The sequence below is a fragment of the Schistocerca nitens genome, chromosome 3 (assembly GCF_023898315.1).
Source record: "Schistocerca nitens isolate TAMUIC-IGC-003100 chromosome 3, iqSchNite1.1, whole genome shotgun sequence".
Lineage (NCBI taxonomy): Eukaryota > Metazoa > Arthropoda > Insecta > Orthoptera > Acrididae > Schistocerca > Schistocerca nitens.
The window spans coordinates 614,591,602-614,607,032 of NC_064616.1; positions in this window are offsets into that span (position 1 = coordinate 614,591,602).

Genomic DNA, 15,431 nt, shown 5'->3' on the forward strand with positions numbered 1-15,431 from the left:
AAACACACGAATGCAGATTGCCTAAGTCGGAAAATAGCACTTTTGGAAGCAACAGGCCGAGATACTGAGGACTGGAGAAAGGCGCAAGATGAGGATACAGAATGCAAAAAATACGCAACTCAAAAACAATTTTGCTTTGAAGATGGTGTATTATGCCGTAAAACAAAACTTGGACCGCGAATTGTTGTTCCCCTACACCATAGACAAGAAATAATGGCAGAGGCCCACGATCATATCCCTGCAGGACACGGTGGACAGCGGACAACCGAAAGACGTGTAGCAGAGCGATTTTGGTGGCAAACCAGAAAGCAGGATGTTGCGCAGTACGTTCGTAATTGCATTGCGTGCGCACAACGAGCTCAACTTTCTCGTTCAAAAATACCCTTACAGAGGCTCCCCGAGGCTTCATGTCCGTTTCAAATCTGTGGACTGGATCTCTACGGGCCATATCATAGAACACCTGCTGGTGATAAGTATGTCCTTACAATTATAGATCACTTTTCACGCTACCTATCTATGGTGAGTCTCCCAGATCAGCAAGCAAATACAGTTGCCCAAGCTTTAGTTAACAACTGGATACTTAAATTTGGCGTACCTGAAGCTATTATCACAGATCAGGGATCTAATTTTATGTCTGAACTAATGAAACAGCTATGCCACTTACTAAAAATACGTAAATTACGCACAACTCCGTTTCACCCTCAGTGCAACGGGCGCACAGAAAGAGTTCATCGGACAATTGGCAAGATGCTTAGTTATTATATTAACGAACAACATTCTAATTGGGATACGTATTTACCAATAATCGTGTCGGTATACAACGCCAAAACGCATGAAGCAACTGGCATGTCACCTTATGAAGTGGTCTATGGGAGAAAAATGCCGTCCCCTTTTGATGTAATCAGGCAGAAAAACGGAAGAGTCGGAGAAACAGTAAGAGATTTCAGTCGAATGATGAAGGATGTATGGAAAAAGGTTCAAAAATCTAATACAAAGGCTTTGGAACGACAGGAAAGATTAGGTAATACCCAAGCTAAATATCCGAATTACAAAATCGGTCAGTGGGTTATGCTTTCAACTCCTTACATAGCGAAAGGAAAAACGAAGAAATTTGTAACAAACTACAGAGGTCCTTATCAAATTATTGAGATCACGTCACCAGTCAACGTTAAACTGCAACTGCCCACCCGAACTACCATTGTCCATGCAAGTCGTTTAAAACCTTTTAAGGGCGCTCCAGATGTAATTCCTTCAACAATAGTGTCTGCTTTTCCGAAGGGTGGAGGAAGTTCCCGTAAAGGAAAAAGAGTGGCCACGCCAGCACAACATACAGACATGGCACCATACAATCTTCGATCAAGGGTGCGAATGTCCTAGTTGAATCTTAGTAGACTTGGACAGTATACAAATGTAAATAATTAATAAATTATAATGGTTTATTTTTAAGAAAGAAAACTTGAACGTAGAAGCATGTTGATATTGTAGTTAACAATGTATTCCTTCTTTTCTTTGTTTTTGTTTTTACTAGGTTGGTAGGTCCATAACCATGTTGTTTGCTTTTTCAGGTAACGCCTCTAGCATAATGGACAACTACATTGTGACTGTACTGCTCATCATAATTGCATTATTGACTAATACGAATAACGGACTACAGATCAATCAGTTGATGAGTGGTGTAATTTTTGTAAAACAGGGTACTGTAATTCTGACCAATCACAAGTGGACTGTTTCATTAGAGTATAATTTATGGGCCTTACGTAATGAACTTAAGAACCTTGAATTAGAATTTGATACGCTACATGAAAGGACAAGTTCACCAGAGATTTTTGAAGAAATATCCAGTGAATTTAAAACATTACACTACTCATACGAACAGTTGAGAGGACAGTTGCGTCAGTTACAAGATATACTTCCACAGACCGTTAAACGAGCTAAACGTGGATGGGTGGACGCAGGAGGTAAACTGCTAAAGACCATTTTCGGTACAGCGGATAACGAAGATATTAATCAGTTAAATAATTCATTACAGAACATAGAGAGTACCGCGGAATTAAATAAAGGCACTATAGAATGGCACACGACAAGATTAAACGGATTGGAGCAAACAGTTTTTACTAATACCAAGGTCATCAGGAACCTCACTCAAGAATTAAACGATTATCTTCTAGCTACTACTGCTACGCTGAATAAAGACCTAAAGGTCATACAAACAAGGCTCGATATTGTGGATAAGAAACTTGCAGTAGGAAGATCGCTTAGGCTACTCACTGATCAAGTGATAGATGCACGGCTGGCAGCGGAGGAATTAAAGGAAGCCATCCACTATGCAGTACAGGGACATTTGTCACCCACATTACTATCGCCGGTTACATTCATCTCATTATTAGTTAAAATTGAAAAACAATTGCCAGATTCACTAAAGTTAATATTTCCTGCAGATAAGAAACATTTACCACAGTATTACCACTTAGCTACAGTACTAGTTGACACAGATAATGCAAGAATACGAGTTCGTATATCTTTCCTGGTTACAGATAAAATGGGTATATATGACTGTTACAGAGTAAACTCATTTCCGGTAAAGTGGGGCAAAATAAATAAATTTGTACAGTTCCGAACACACCAAGTATTTTTAATCTCCCAAACAACCAATACGAGCACGGTAATGACAACTTCTGAATTAAATAGTTGCACATTCGAACAAGTTATTATATGTCCATCTCGCGCAATCCAATTACATGCCAATAGTTGTAAATCTCAATTATTTTTCGAACAATCTGACGCCATCAATTGCCCACGCGATATATTAACTTCCACATCATGTTTTTTCGAGCAAGTAGAAAATCACTGGTTATATGCAGTCAGAAATCCAACTGATATTTTTGCACAATGTTACGAGAACGGTGTAGCTACAACATTACAACATTTTGAACTTCATGGAAGCGGGCTAATAATTAACAGCACGTTATGTTCCATCTCAGGAGCGAATTTTCATTTACCCGCAACAATCACTGGTACAACTAATGTTAATTCATCCTTCCCTCTAATTTATTGGCCAGAAAACGCCATGCAAGCATTTCCTACACAAAACCTATCCTACCTCAATGACTCCCTTGACAGTTCCCTTCTGAAGTCATTAGATACGTTCATAAACTCACAGCAAGGCAAACTTGATGCCAATGTTATGATGCAACATGTCTTAAAATTAAAAGGTGAACGCAAAACGAAAATTATAATGCTAGGAACGGGTATATCTGGAACCTTTGTGTTGATGTTTCTACTTTGTACAGTTTTCTTTTATCTAAGACGAAAAAATAAGCCAAATAATAATATACCACTTCATCAAATCCCTGTTAACTGGATACCACACTCTTAACTGGTGTACTTCAGTGGTTACTTTTGAGCGTTAGTGTATTAATTTTGTTTATTGTACTTCAGTCTTTACTAAACAGACTCATGTTAAAATAAACAATACTGTAGAATAGATATTCTTGCATTAGTATAGGGTAGATTAAACAGGTGTTGCTATGTAACTTTCTAAGTGAATAATCTATTTTTGTTTATTCATTGTCATCAAGATTTGTTACATTTATTACAACGATTTATGTGTACACTATGTGATTCATGACCGTACAGTGCTTTAGTAAAGTGATAAAAGTATTTTCAACATACTTAATGTGAAGCGTGTGTAATCTTCTAAGTCGAGAGTTTTCATTACTTGTGCTTTTTCCGTGTGAAGAGTGGAGGAATGTTGAGTGGTAAATTCGAGGGCGAATTTCTCCGAAGGGTGGAGGAATGTTGAGTGGTACTTAAGTAAATAAATTAGTGAAATCAAAGTGAACTAGAAATTAGAATATAAATGAAAAACTTGGTTTAGTTTAGAGAGTTACATACTCGCAAACAGCGGGCCGAACAGCAGAACAGAAGAGACAATGACCGTGAAGTTAGCAAGTTCCACATAAGCGGGCGCTGTCGATTCAGCCGTCAGGGCATCGCCCGACCGGCTCACGTGTTTCTCAGTTGTCATATGTGAGCAAAGGCCCTCGCCTACATTCCAAGAGCCAATGACTGACGTTAAGAAGATTCTTCGAGGAGCTTCTCAACGTGACAGAAGAGGCAATGACCGTAAAGTCGTTCACCTCCAGTAAATTGAAGTGAATAAATACGCGAGACGCAGTGGGCCAGAGAGATGAAGAAGAAGACGGGGACGGAGACGGAGACGGAGACGGAGAGGAAGACGGAGACGGAGACGGAGACGGAGACGGAGACGAAGGAAGAAAAGAAGAGTAGCAGTAGTTTTCAGTCAGTTTCGGTGCTGAAGACCGTCATGCAAGAAGAGTCTGCATCATGCACAGACGAACCAAGTCCGCCGCTGTAATGGAATAGCAAGCAGCAGCCGCGGCGCCAGAAGACAGAAGTTAAAAGGTATTTGAAGTCTGATTTTTACGTACCCGGGTGACTCGTGAGGACGGGAAGGAGACGGCCTCACCTCAGCAGTCACCTGCGAGCTGGGATGAAGACCTGACAGCCGAAGACTGGCAAGCGGGAGTCCGTTGTTCGAGTCCGGGACACCGGCCTTGCCCCGCCGCGCCGCTCCGCTGGTCGACGCACAACACACGCGGCCGCTTAGAGAAGAGAAATACTGGGACGCCACATCCAAGGTATCACCATCCGATGCACGACTTCGCTCGCAATAATTAAACGGGCCACCTCGCGCTGCGCGTCTCCAGTCAACTGGGCGAGACGGCGACACGAGATACACACCGCTACGCGTAATCAGACGCCGCCGTCGCCGCCGCCGCCGCCGCCGCTGCCGCAGCAGAAGACTTCACAAACGACACAGCTGCCGCTCTCCGAACCAGAACATCCCATAAGATACAGTTGTACAAATCTTCAATAAAAGTTATCTTATGTAAAAATGATGTTTCATTCGACCTCATACCCGAGCCAAGGAAGAACCCACCCTGCCCACATGTTGTTAAGAGAGAAAAGTTAATTTATTTAATATTTTCACCCTGACAGAATGCTTTAGAATGCTCATCCTGACAATTGACTTGCATCAAAAGAGAAAACCCAGTTACATTTAGTGACAGAAGTGTCACATTTAGTAACACAACTGTTACAACTGCTACGTAGAGTTGCGTTTGATAGGTACTGATTTCTACTGCCATGAGGCGGTAATGTAGCGATAGAGTTTTCCCATTGACGGTGGTATTGTGTTTTAACCTGGGTGGTAGCTCTTTCTGGATCTTCCACAAGTCCAGCAGAGGTAATAGTGTAGCGTTTAGCTGCCCTTGCCACACATGATGTATGGCCTCCTGCAACCCTGCAACTTCTACTCGAGCGTCTTCTCTGCTGTCAGCTAATGACCACAGGAATCTCGCTTAGGCCACCTTTGTGTCTAGTAGATACGTCCAGTTCTGTGTAATGCTCATGTCTTGATTTACTACGCCAAAAACTGTCTTTATGTAGCCCGGTAACTCCGCTGTCAGCTCCTGAAGTGTGCATTTGTTATTCAGTATGCCCTGTTCCAGGTTTACCAGTTGTGCATTGTGCCATTCTGCTACAGCCTTATTACTCTTCACTACTTCCCTCACTTGCACAAGCGTACTATTTAGTTCTCGGACATCATTGGCGTCCGTAATCCCAGATACCATTTTCAGTAACTTCCTCCTGGATCCAATCACCCTCCCTTACAACGTTGTCTGATGTAAATGTTCACGCAACCGTTCGTAGGACACACATATCCCGTGGTATTCTCCTTGTACTTTTTTCAGCACATCCTTTTTTCCTGCCTCAAGGTGAAAATTCCCACACATTATACACCAGCCTTAATGGTCACTGGTGAGTGATAAAGATGACATCCTCCTGCCTGGAGAACTTTGCCTCACCTTCCAACTGTTAATTCTGCAATGCCCTTACTCCTTTCTTTCTGAAGAGATACTGCTAGTAATATGATGCTGCTCATGGTCATCTTTCGTGTCGTTGCAACCAGGGAACAGAAAATCGCAGTTACTCTCTCTCTCTTCCCCTTTCAAAAGGCCCGATGTCCATAACCTGTTCCCGCAGCGAAGAAAAAAACACAAATCCCGTAACCTCCCTATATAAACAACACAATACCCTAAGCATACATGTCAAGAACGAGATGACACTATTAACAATCATTCCTACGCACATAACGACAAAACATCCTAACTTATATTACGAACACCCACCTCCCCTCCCCCCCCCCCACTCTTTACGAACCATTGACCTTGCCGTTGGTGGTGAGGTTTGCGTGCCTCAGCGATACAGATAGCCTTACCGTAGGTGCAACCACAACTGAGGGGTATCTGCTGAGAGTCCAGAAAAACGTGTGGTTCCTGAAGAGGGGCACCAGCCTTAGAAGGTTGCAGGAGAAATAGTCTAGATGATTGACTGATATGGCCTTGTAACATCAACCAAAATGGCCTTGCTGTGCAGGTACTGTGAATGGCTGAAAGCAAGGGGAAACTACAACCGTAATTTTTCCCGAGGGCATACAGCTCTGCCTTATGGGTAAATGATGATGGCATCCTATAGGGTAAGATATTCCGGAGGTAAAGTAGTACTCATTCTGATCTCCGGGTGGCGACTACTCAGGACGACGTCATTATCAGAAGAAACAAAACAGGCGTTCTATGGATTGGAGAGTGGAATGTCAGATCCCTTAATTTGGCAAGAAAGTTAGGAAAATTAAAAAAGGAAATAAATAGGTTAAAGTTAGATGTATTGAGAATTAGTGAAGTTTGGTGGCAAGAGGAACAGGACTTCTGGGCAGGTGAATACATGTTGTAAATACAAAATCAAATAGGGGTAACAAAGGAGTAAGTTTAATAATGAACAAACAAACAGGAACGCAGATGAGCTACTATGAAAAGTATAGCGAATGCATTATTACAGCCAAGATAGAAACGAAACCTGCACCCACCACAGTAGTACAAGTTTAAATGCCAACTATCTCCTCAGATGATAAAGAGATTGAACAGATATACTTGAAAAAAGAGACAGCATTGATCGTATATTTTTTACTATTGCAAAAATCGATTTTCTGTCACTGAGTGACCATCTTCAGTGCTATATTGTATAACTTAAATTGGGATGCACTGTTGTCACTAAGCTTACGGCAATCACATAGACTATGTGATTGCCGTAAGCTTAGTGACAACAGTGCATCCCAATTTAAGTTATACAATATAGCACTGAAGATGGTCACTCAGTGACAGAAAATCGATTTTGCAATAGTAAAAAATATACGACCAATGCTGTCTCTTTTTTCAAGTATACCTGTTATCTGGTCGTAGTGCACAAGACAACATGGAGTCGCCAATCAACAAGATTGAACAGACGTACGATGAGATAATAGACATTATTCAGATAGTTAGGGGAGATGAAAATTTAATTCTCATGGGGTACTGGAATTCGATAGTAGGGAGAGGAAGAGAAGGAAAAGTAGTAAGTGAATCTGGGCGGAGGGAAAGGACTGAAAGAGGAAGCCGCATGGTAGAATTTTGCACAGAGCGTAATTTAATCATACCTAACACTTGGTTCAAGAATCACGATAGAAGTTTGTATGTAGGTTGTGTATGTGGAAGAGACCTGGAAGCCGGCCGGTGTGACCGAGCGGAGCCGGCCGCGGTGGTCTAGCGGTTCTAGGCGCTCAGTCCGGAACCGCGCGACTGCTACGGTCGCAGGTTCGAATCCTGTCTCGGGCATGGATGTGTGTGACGTCCTTAGGTTAGTTAGGTTTAAGTAGTTCTAAGTTCTAGGGGACTGATGACCACAGATGTTAAGTCCCATAGTGCTCAGAGCCATTTGAATTTGAGACCTGGAGCACCGGAAGGTTTCGGACTGATTATATAATGGTAAGACAGAGATTTAGGAACCAGGTTGTAAATTGGAAGACATTTCCAGGCTCAGATGTGGACTCTGATCACAATTTATTGGTTATAACACAACTTATTGGTTATGAACTGTAGATTAAAACTGAACAAACTACAAAAAGGTAGGAATTTAAGGAGATGGGACCTGAAAGGCCAGAGGTTGTAGAAAGTTTCAGAGGAAGCTTTAGGGAACTATTCATAAGACTTGGTGAAACGAATACAGTTGAAGAAGAAAGAGGAGCTTTGAGAGATGTAATAGTAAAGGCAGCAGAGGATCAAGTAGAAAAAAGATGAGTGCTAGTAGAAATCCTTGGGTGACACAAGAGTTACTGAATTTAACTGATGAAAGGAGAAAATATAAAAATGTAGTAAAAGAAGCAGGCGAAAGAGAGTACAAACGTCTGAGAAATGAGATCGACAGAAAGTGCAAAATGGCTAAGCAGGCATGGCGAGAGGACGAATGTAAGGATGTAGCTGCATATATCACTGGGGCTAAGATAGACGTCGCCTAAAAAAAATTGAAGAGACCTTTGGAGAAAAGAGAATCAACTGTATGAATATTAAGAGCTCAAGTGGAAAACCAGTCCTAAGCAAAGAACCGAAAGCTGAAAAGTGGAAGGAGTATATAGAGGGTCTATACAAGGGAGCTGTATTTGAGGGCAATTTTACGGAAATGAAAGAGGACATAGATGAAGATGCGGTGAGAGATATTATACTGCATGAAGAATTTGACAGAGCACCGAAAGACCTAAGTCTAAACAAGGCCCCGGGAAAAGACAACATTCTGTTAGTACTATAGATAGCCTTCAGAGATCCAGAAATTACAAAACTCTCCTATCTGCTGAGCAATATACACTCCTGGAAATTGAAATAAGAACACCGTGAATTCATTGTCCCAGGAAGGGGAAACTTTATTGACACATTCCTGGGGTCAGATACATCACATGATCACACCGACAGAACCACAGGCACATAGACACAGGCAACAGAGCATGCACAATGTCGGCACTAGTACAGTGTATATCCACCTTTCGCAGCAATGCAGGCTGCTATTCTCCCATGGAGACGATCGTAGAGATGCTGGATGTAGTCCTGTGGAACGGCTTGACATGCCATTTCCACCTGGCGCCTCAGTTGGACCAGCGTTCGTGCTGGACGTGCAGACCGCGTGAGACGACGCTTCATCCAGTCGCAAACATGCTCAATGGGGGACAGATCCGGAGATCTTGCTGGCCAGGGTAGTTGACTTACACCTTCTAGAGCACGTTGGGTGGCACGGGATACATGCGGACGTGCATTGTCCTGTTGGAACAGCAAGTTCCCTTGCCGGTCTAGGAATGGTAGAACGATGGGTTCGATGACGGTTTGGATGTACCGTGCACTATTCAGTGTCCCCTCGACGATCACCAGTGGTGTACGGCCAGTGTAGGAGATCGCTCCCCACACCATGATGCCGGGTGTTGGCCCTGTGTGCCTCGGTCGTATGCAGTCCTGATTGTGGCGCTCACCTGCACGGCGCCAAACACGCATACGACCATCATTGGCACCAAGGCAGAAGCGACTCTCATCGCTGAAGACGACACGTCTCCATTCGTCCCTCCATTCACGCCTGTCGCGACACCACTGGAGGCGGGCTGCACGATGTTGGGGCGTGAGCGGAAGACGGCCTAACGGTGTGCGGGACCGTAGCCCAGCTTCATGGAGACGGTTGCGAATGGTCCTCGCCGATACCCCAGGAGCAACAGTGTCCCTAATTTGCTGGGAAGTGGCGGTGCGGTCCCCTACGGCACTGCGTAGGATCCTACGGTCTTGGCGTGCATCCGTGCGTCGCTGCGGTCCGGTCCCAGGTCGATGGGCACGTGCACCTTCCGCCGACCACTGGCGACAACATCGATGTACTGTGGAGACCTCACGCCCCACGTGTTGAGCAATTCGGCGGTACGTCCACTCGGCCTCCCGCATGCCCACTATACGCCCTCGCTCAAAGTCCGTCAACTGCACATACGGTTCACGTCCACGCTGTCGCGGCATGCTACCAGTGTTAAAGACTGCGATGGAGCTCCGTATGCCACGGCAGACTGGCTGAGACTGACGGCGGCGGTGCACAAATGCTGCGCAGCTAGCGCCATTCGACGGCCAACACCGCGGTTCCTGGTGTGTCCGCTGTGCCGTGCGTGTGATCATTGCATGTACAGCCCTCTCGCAGTGTCCGGAGCAAGTATGGTGGGTCTGACACACCGGTGTCAATGTGTTCTTTTTTCCATTTCCAGGAGTGTATATGAGATAGGCGAAATACCCTCAGAATTAAAGAATAATATAATAATTCCAATTCAAAAGAAAGCAGGCGCTGACAGGTATAAAAATTACCCAACTGTAAGTTTAATACGTCACTGATGCAAAATACTAGCGCGAGTTCTTCAGAGAAGATTGGGAACAATGGTATAAGCAGACCTCGGGGAAGATCAATTTGGATTCTGGAGGAATGTAGGAACACGTGAAGCAATACTGACCCTACGACTAATCACAGAAGATACGCTAAGGAAAGGCAAACCTATGTTTGTATCATTTGTAGACTTCGAGAAAGCTTTTGACAATGTTGACTGGAATGCTCTCTTTCAAATTCTAAAGGTGGTAGGGCTAAAATACAAAGGGCTCATTAAAATTTGCACAAAAAACAGACGGCAGTTATAAGAGTCTAGGGGCACAAAAGGAAGCAGTGGTTGAGAGGGGAGTGAGACAGGTTTGTAGCGTATCCCAGATGTTATTCAATCTGTATATTGAGCAAGCAGTAAAGGAAACAAAAGAAAAAATAGAGTAGGAATTAAAGTCCAGGAAGAAAAAATGAAAACTTTGAGGTTTGCCGATGACATTGTAATTCTGTCTGAGACAGCAAAGGACTTGGAAGAGATATTGGATAGAATGAACAGTGTCTTGAAGTGTCTTGAAAGGAGGATGTAAGATGAACGTCAACAAAAGCAAAACGAGGATAACGTAATCTAGTCGACTTAAATCAGGTGATGCTGGAATAATTGGATTAGGAAATGACTCACTTTATCTTTAACAGCCATAAAATAAAAGCCAACTGAAGATGCTGAAACTGCAGTGAAACATGTTTGGGTTAAAAAGTAAAATTGTGGTTTGCTAAAGGTGGACCCTATCGAAAAACATATGTATAGTAGATGGGTTTTGTTATTTGGGCAGCAAAATAACTGATGATGGTAGAAGTAGAGAGGATATAAAATGTAGACTGACAATGGCTAGAATTTCTGATGAAGAGAAATTCATTAGCATCGAGTATAGATTTAAGTGTCAGGAAGTATTTTGTGAAAGTATTTGTATGGAGGGCAGCCACGTTTGGAAGTGAAACATGGACGATGAATAGTTTGCAATTAGAGAATACAAGCTTTAGAAATGTGGTTCTACAGAAGAATGCTGAAGATTAGATCGGTAGATCACCTAGCTAATGAGGGGGTACTGAATAGAATTGGGGAGAAGAGAAATTTGTGGCACATTCGGACTAGAAGATGGGATTGGTTGGTAGGACACATTATGAGATCACCAATTTAGTACTGGAGAGAAGTGTGTGGGGAAGAAAGCGTAGTGGGTGACCAAGAGGCGAACACAGTCGGCAGATTCAGAAGGTTGTTGGCTGCAGAATCTACTCGGAGATGAAGAGACCTGCATAGGACAGAGTAGCGTGGAGACCTGCATTAAACTAGTCTTTGCACTGAAGACCACAACAACATTACAAACAAAAATTCTTCCACGCAGAATATGCCAACAGCAAAGCCTTTTAGTCTCCCATTTTATTTCCATGACCTTAATACATACCACATTCTATGTGTGGCTTGTGCAAGTCCCTCTTGCTCTCCAACCCTCTGCTTCTTCTACTCCTTAACGATTGGTAGCGAAACCTGTGGAAAAGCATATGGGATGCTATGAGTACGTGGAATATATTCCATGTGAACTACAGATATTCATTTTGGTAATTGTAATTTCACTGTCACTGGTGATATCTTGACAACCTGATGCAGCCCTTGGTACTGCATGATGATTTTTTCTATTTGACCCTCTGTGGTGTACAGATTTGTCAACATAATACACTGTCCTGCTTGATTGTATGATAATTTACCTGTGCTTCCCTCCCCTCTCTTCGTTCTCCAGACCTTGGTATATGCTTTTAGTGTATGTTTCTACTTCTTCAATGTACTAGCAAAGTTCTGTACCAGCTCCTACTCCCAGTTTTGGTCTGACTACATTAAACAGTGAAAGTATCTTCCACCCATATTCTACCTCATATGAAGAAAGACCAGTGCTGGTGTGCACTTTGGAATTGTATGCTGCCACTACATATGACAAGTAAACATCCCAGTCATTATGGCAACTGTTGACATAATAGCTCAACGTTCTACCAGCAGCATGAGACATGCTTTCCATTCTGAAAGTAGCTTGTGTATGCATCGGGCTAGTCCTCAGTTTTCCAACACACAAGAGTGACATAACTGCTTTGGCAACTCTCAAGTGAAGTTGGGACCTTGGTCCATGATTATCACCTCAGAGACACGACACTTCAGAAACTTGTTATTTACCACGCCCTGTGTACATTGTAGTTGCTTGGTTATTCGGAAAGGGCATCAATTCAGTGTATAGTGAGCAATGATCAGTAGTAATCATAAAAAACAACAACAAAAACACGTAATCATGAAAAGAGAATTCAGTATCAGTTTAATGTTCGGTGGAATTAACTTAACTGTTAGAAATGACGAGTCGCTGTCCCAAGCTGTCGGGCCAGAAACATATTCCAGTAGTTGTTATCCTTGTTGAATATTACCAAGGCAGCTTTCCTTTCCAAAGTGATAATTAGTATGGAGATTTAAAAAATGTATATGTCTCCTTTTTGACTGAAGCGTTAACGGCTGACGATGTTGAAAAAACGTAATCCGTACTGAACAACGTAATGTTTACCAACGTCACTGAATGTAATTGATCTCTGTAATCACTGATCGAGCTTTGTAGTTTTTGTGTATGGTAAAAAGTTCGGACCACCTGCTCAACATTAAAATCAGTTCACTCAGTGAAGCTGTCCTTTTACAACCACTGCTCATATATTCCCCCACGATGTATTATTTCACGATGAGGGGCACATTGTCACACTGGAATTTTAACTTGGCAGTCTGTGTCATATTTCGAAAAGAGTTCCTTTAATAGATGTGTCTCTGCACTATTCCATTGTCTTGGCCTCTGTGATACTGCATGGAAAATTAATACAGCACACGTAGCATTTAAATACACTATGTCCATGATTTTTACAGTCCAAAGTACACCTAAAAACTGTTATATGTCCACAGTCACAAATTCGCCATCCATGCCCGTCCACCTGCCAACAACCAAACCTTCCATAACTGCTACCTCCCGATACACATCTAGGCTCTCACTATCGCAGAATATTATCACGAGGGTGCGAGTGTTCTAAAACTGAGAGGAAGAGGCGTATTCTGTTGAAACTGAGTGTATGGGTAGATCTCGGAGCGGATTTTCTTTTCAGGTAAAGGAAGGTAATTAAAGTTTCTTTGAGGTAAGACGTGGCGAGAGTGTGTATATGTAAGGTTTGTGGATGTGTTGGTATAGGCACGTCACAGCCTGATCGTTGATAATCAGTAATGAAACGATAAGGCAGTTGCTGTCATATTTGCGGGATCTGTAGATTGGAAATCCGAAGGTGTTCAATGTGATAGAGAAGACAGGGAAAATTGATAAGATCATATTGGAAGCTATAGTGGGAGGATACGCGGATATGGAAGGCGTGGGCTTGTATTTGGAAGGGAGTGGTAAAATATTGATGTAACGGAAATACAGACGTCATTGACGTGAGAGAATTGGTCCAGGCGTCATTGACGTGAGAGAATTGGTCTGATTAAGGCCCTTTAGGAGTGGACTCGTTTGTGAGTGTGTGGAACGTTTAAAATTTGGTACGTAGTATTCTCAAGCGTGAATATACAGTCTAAAAAAATAAAACAAAGAAAACCGAAAGAGAGAGAGAGAGAGAGAGAGGGAGGGAGGGAACTGGTGTGACTAAGGCGTTTTAGGAGTGAACTCGTTTGTGAGTGCGTGCATCGGTTAAAAATTGGTACGTAGTATTCTCAAACGTGATTATACACTCTAAAAAAATAATAATGTAAAGAGAGAAAGAGAGAGAGAGAGAGAGAGAGAGGGAGAGAGAGAGGGACGCATCACGAAGGAAATCGGTAGATGTGATGTATAGTTACAGACAAACAAATTACTACAGTTTCAGAGAAATTGGATGATTTATTCAAGAGAAAGAGCTTTAAAAATTGAGCAATTCAATAAAGTGTTAGTTCAACTGAGGCCCTTATGCAAGCAGTTGTTCGGATTGGAATTGGCTGATAGAGATATTTAATTTCCTACTGAGGCATATGGTGCCAAATTCCGTCCAATTGGCGCGTTAGATCGTCAAAATGCGGGACTGGTTGGAGGGCCCCGTACAAACATTCTCAACCGCGGAGAGATCCGGCGACCTTGCTGGCTAAGGTAGGGTTTCGCAAGAACGAAGACAAGCAGTAGAACCTCTCACCGTGTATGGGGGGGCATTATCTTGCTGAAATTTAAGCCCAGCATGGATTATTATGACGTGCAACACAATGGGGCATAGAATATCGTCGACGTACCACTGTGTTGTAAGGATACCGCTGATGACAACCAAAAGGGTCCTGCTATGACAAGAAATGCCACCCCAACCCATCACTTCTCGTTGTCGGGCCACATGGAGGGCGACAGTCAGGTTGGTATCCCACTGTCGTCTGGGGCACCTATAGACACATCTTCGCTGGTTCAAATGGTTCAAATGGCTCTGAGCACTATGGGACTCAACTGCTGAGGTCATTAGTCCCCTAGAACTTAAAAATGGTTCAAATGGCTCTGAGCACTATGGGACTCAACTGCTGAGGTCATTAGTCCCCTGGAACTTAGAACTAGTTAAACCTAACTAACCTAAGGACATCACAAACATCCATGCCCGAGGCAGGATTCGAACCTGCGACCGTAGCGGTCTCGCGGTTCCAGACTGCAGCGCCTTTAACCGCACGGCCACTTCGGCCGGCTCTTCGCTGGTTATCGGAGCTCAGTTCGAAAGCGAACTCATCACTGAAGACAAATCTACTCCAGTCTATGAGTTTCCAGATCGTAACCAATATGTGTACGAAATTTGATTGAAATCGTTTCAGCGGTTTAGGACGAGCTTGTTACGCGGGGCTTTACCTGCGTGCACTCATTTTACATATATTTCACATATATTTAAAATATTTCACACGTATTTCTTCACATATTTCAGCTGTATCTCTAGCGAATTTCGCTCTGCAGTTTCATTCTCAGGCAGCCCTATGTTTATGATGTCCTATTTCCAGAACTATGTATCGTACAATACAGCCCTACATGCGTCTACTGCCTACAAAATGTGTTGTGGATAGAGTTAGCAGTAAATAAGTAATAAAGTCAACGTCATGCCTGATGCGG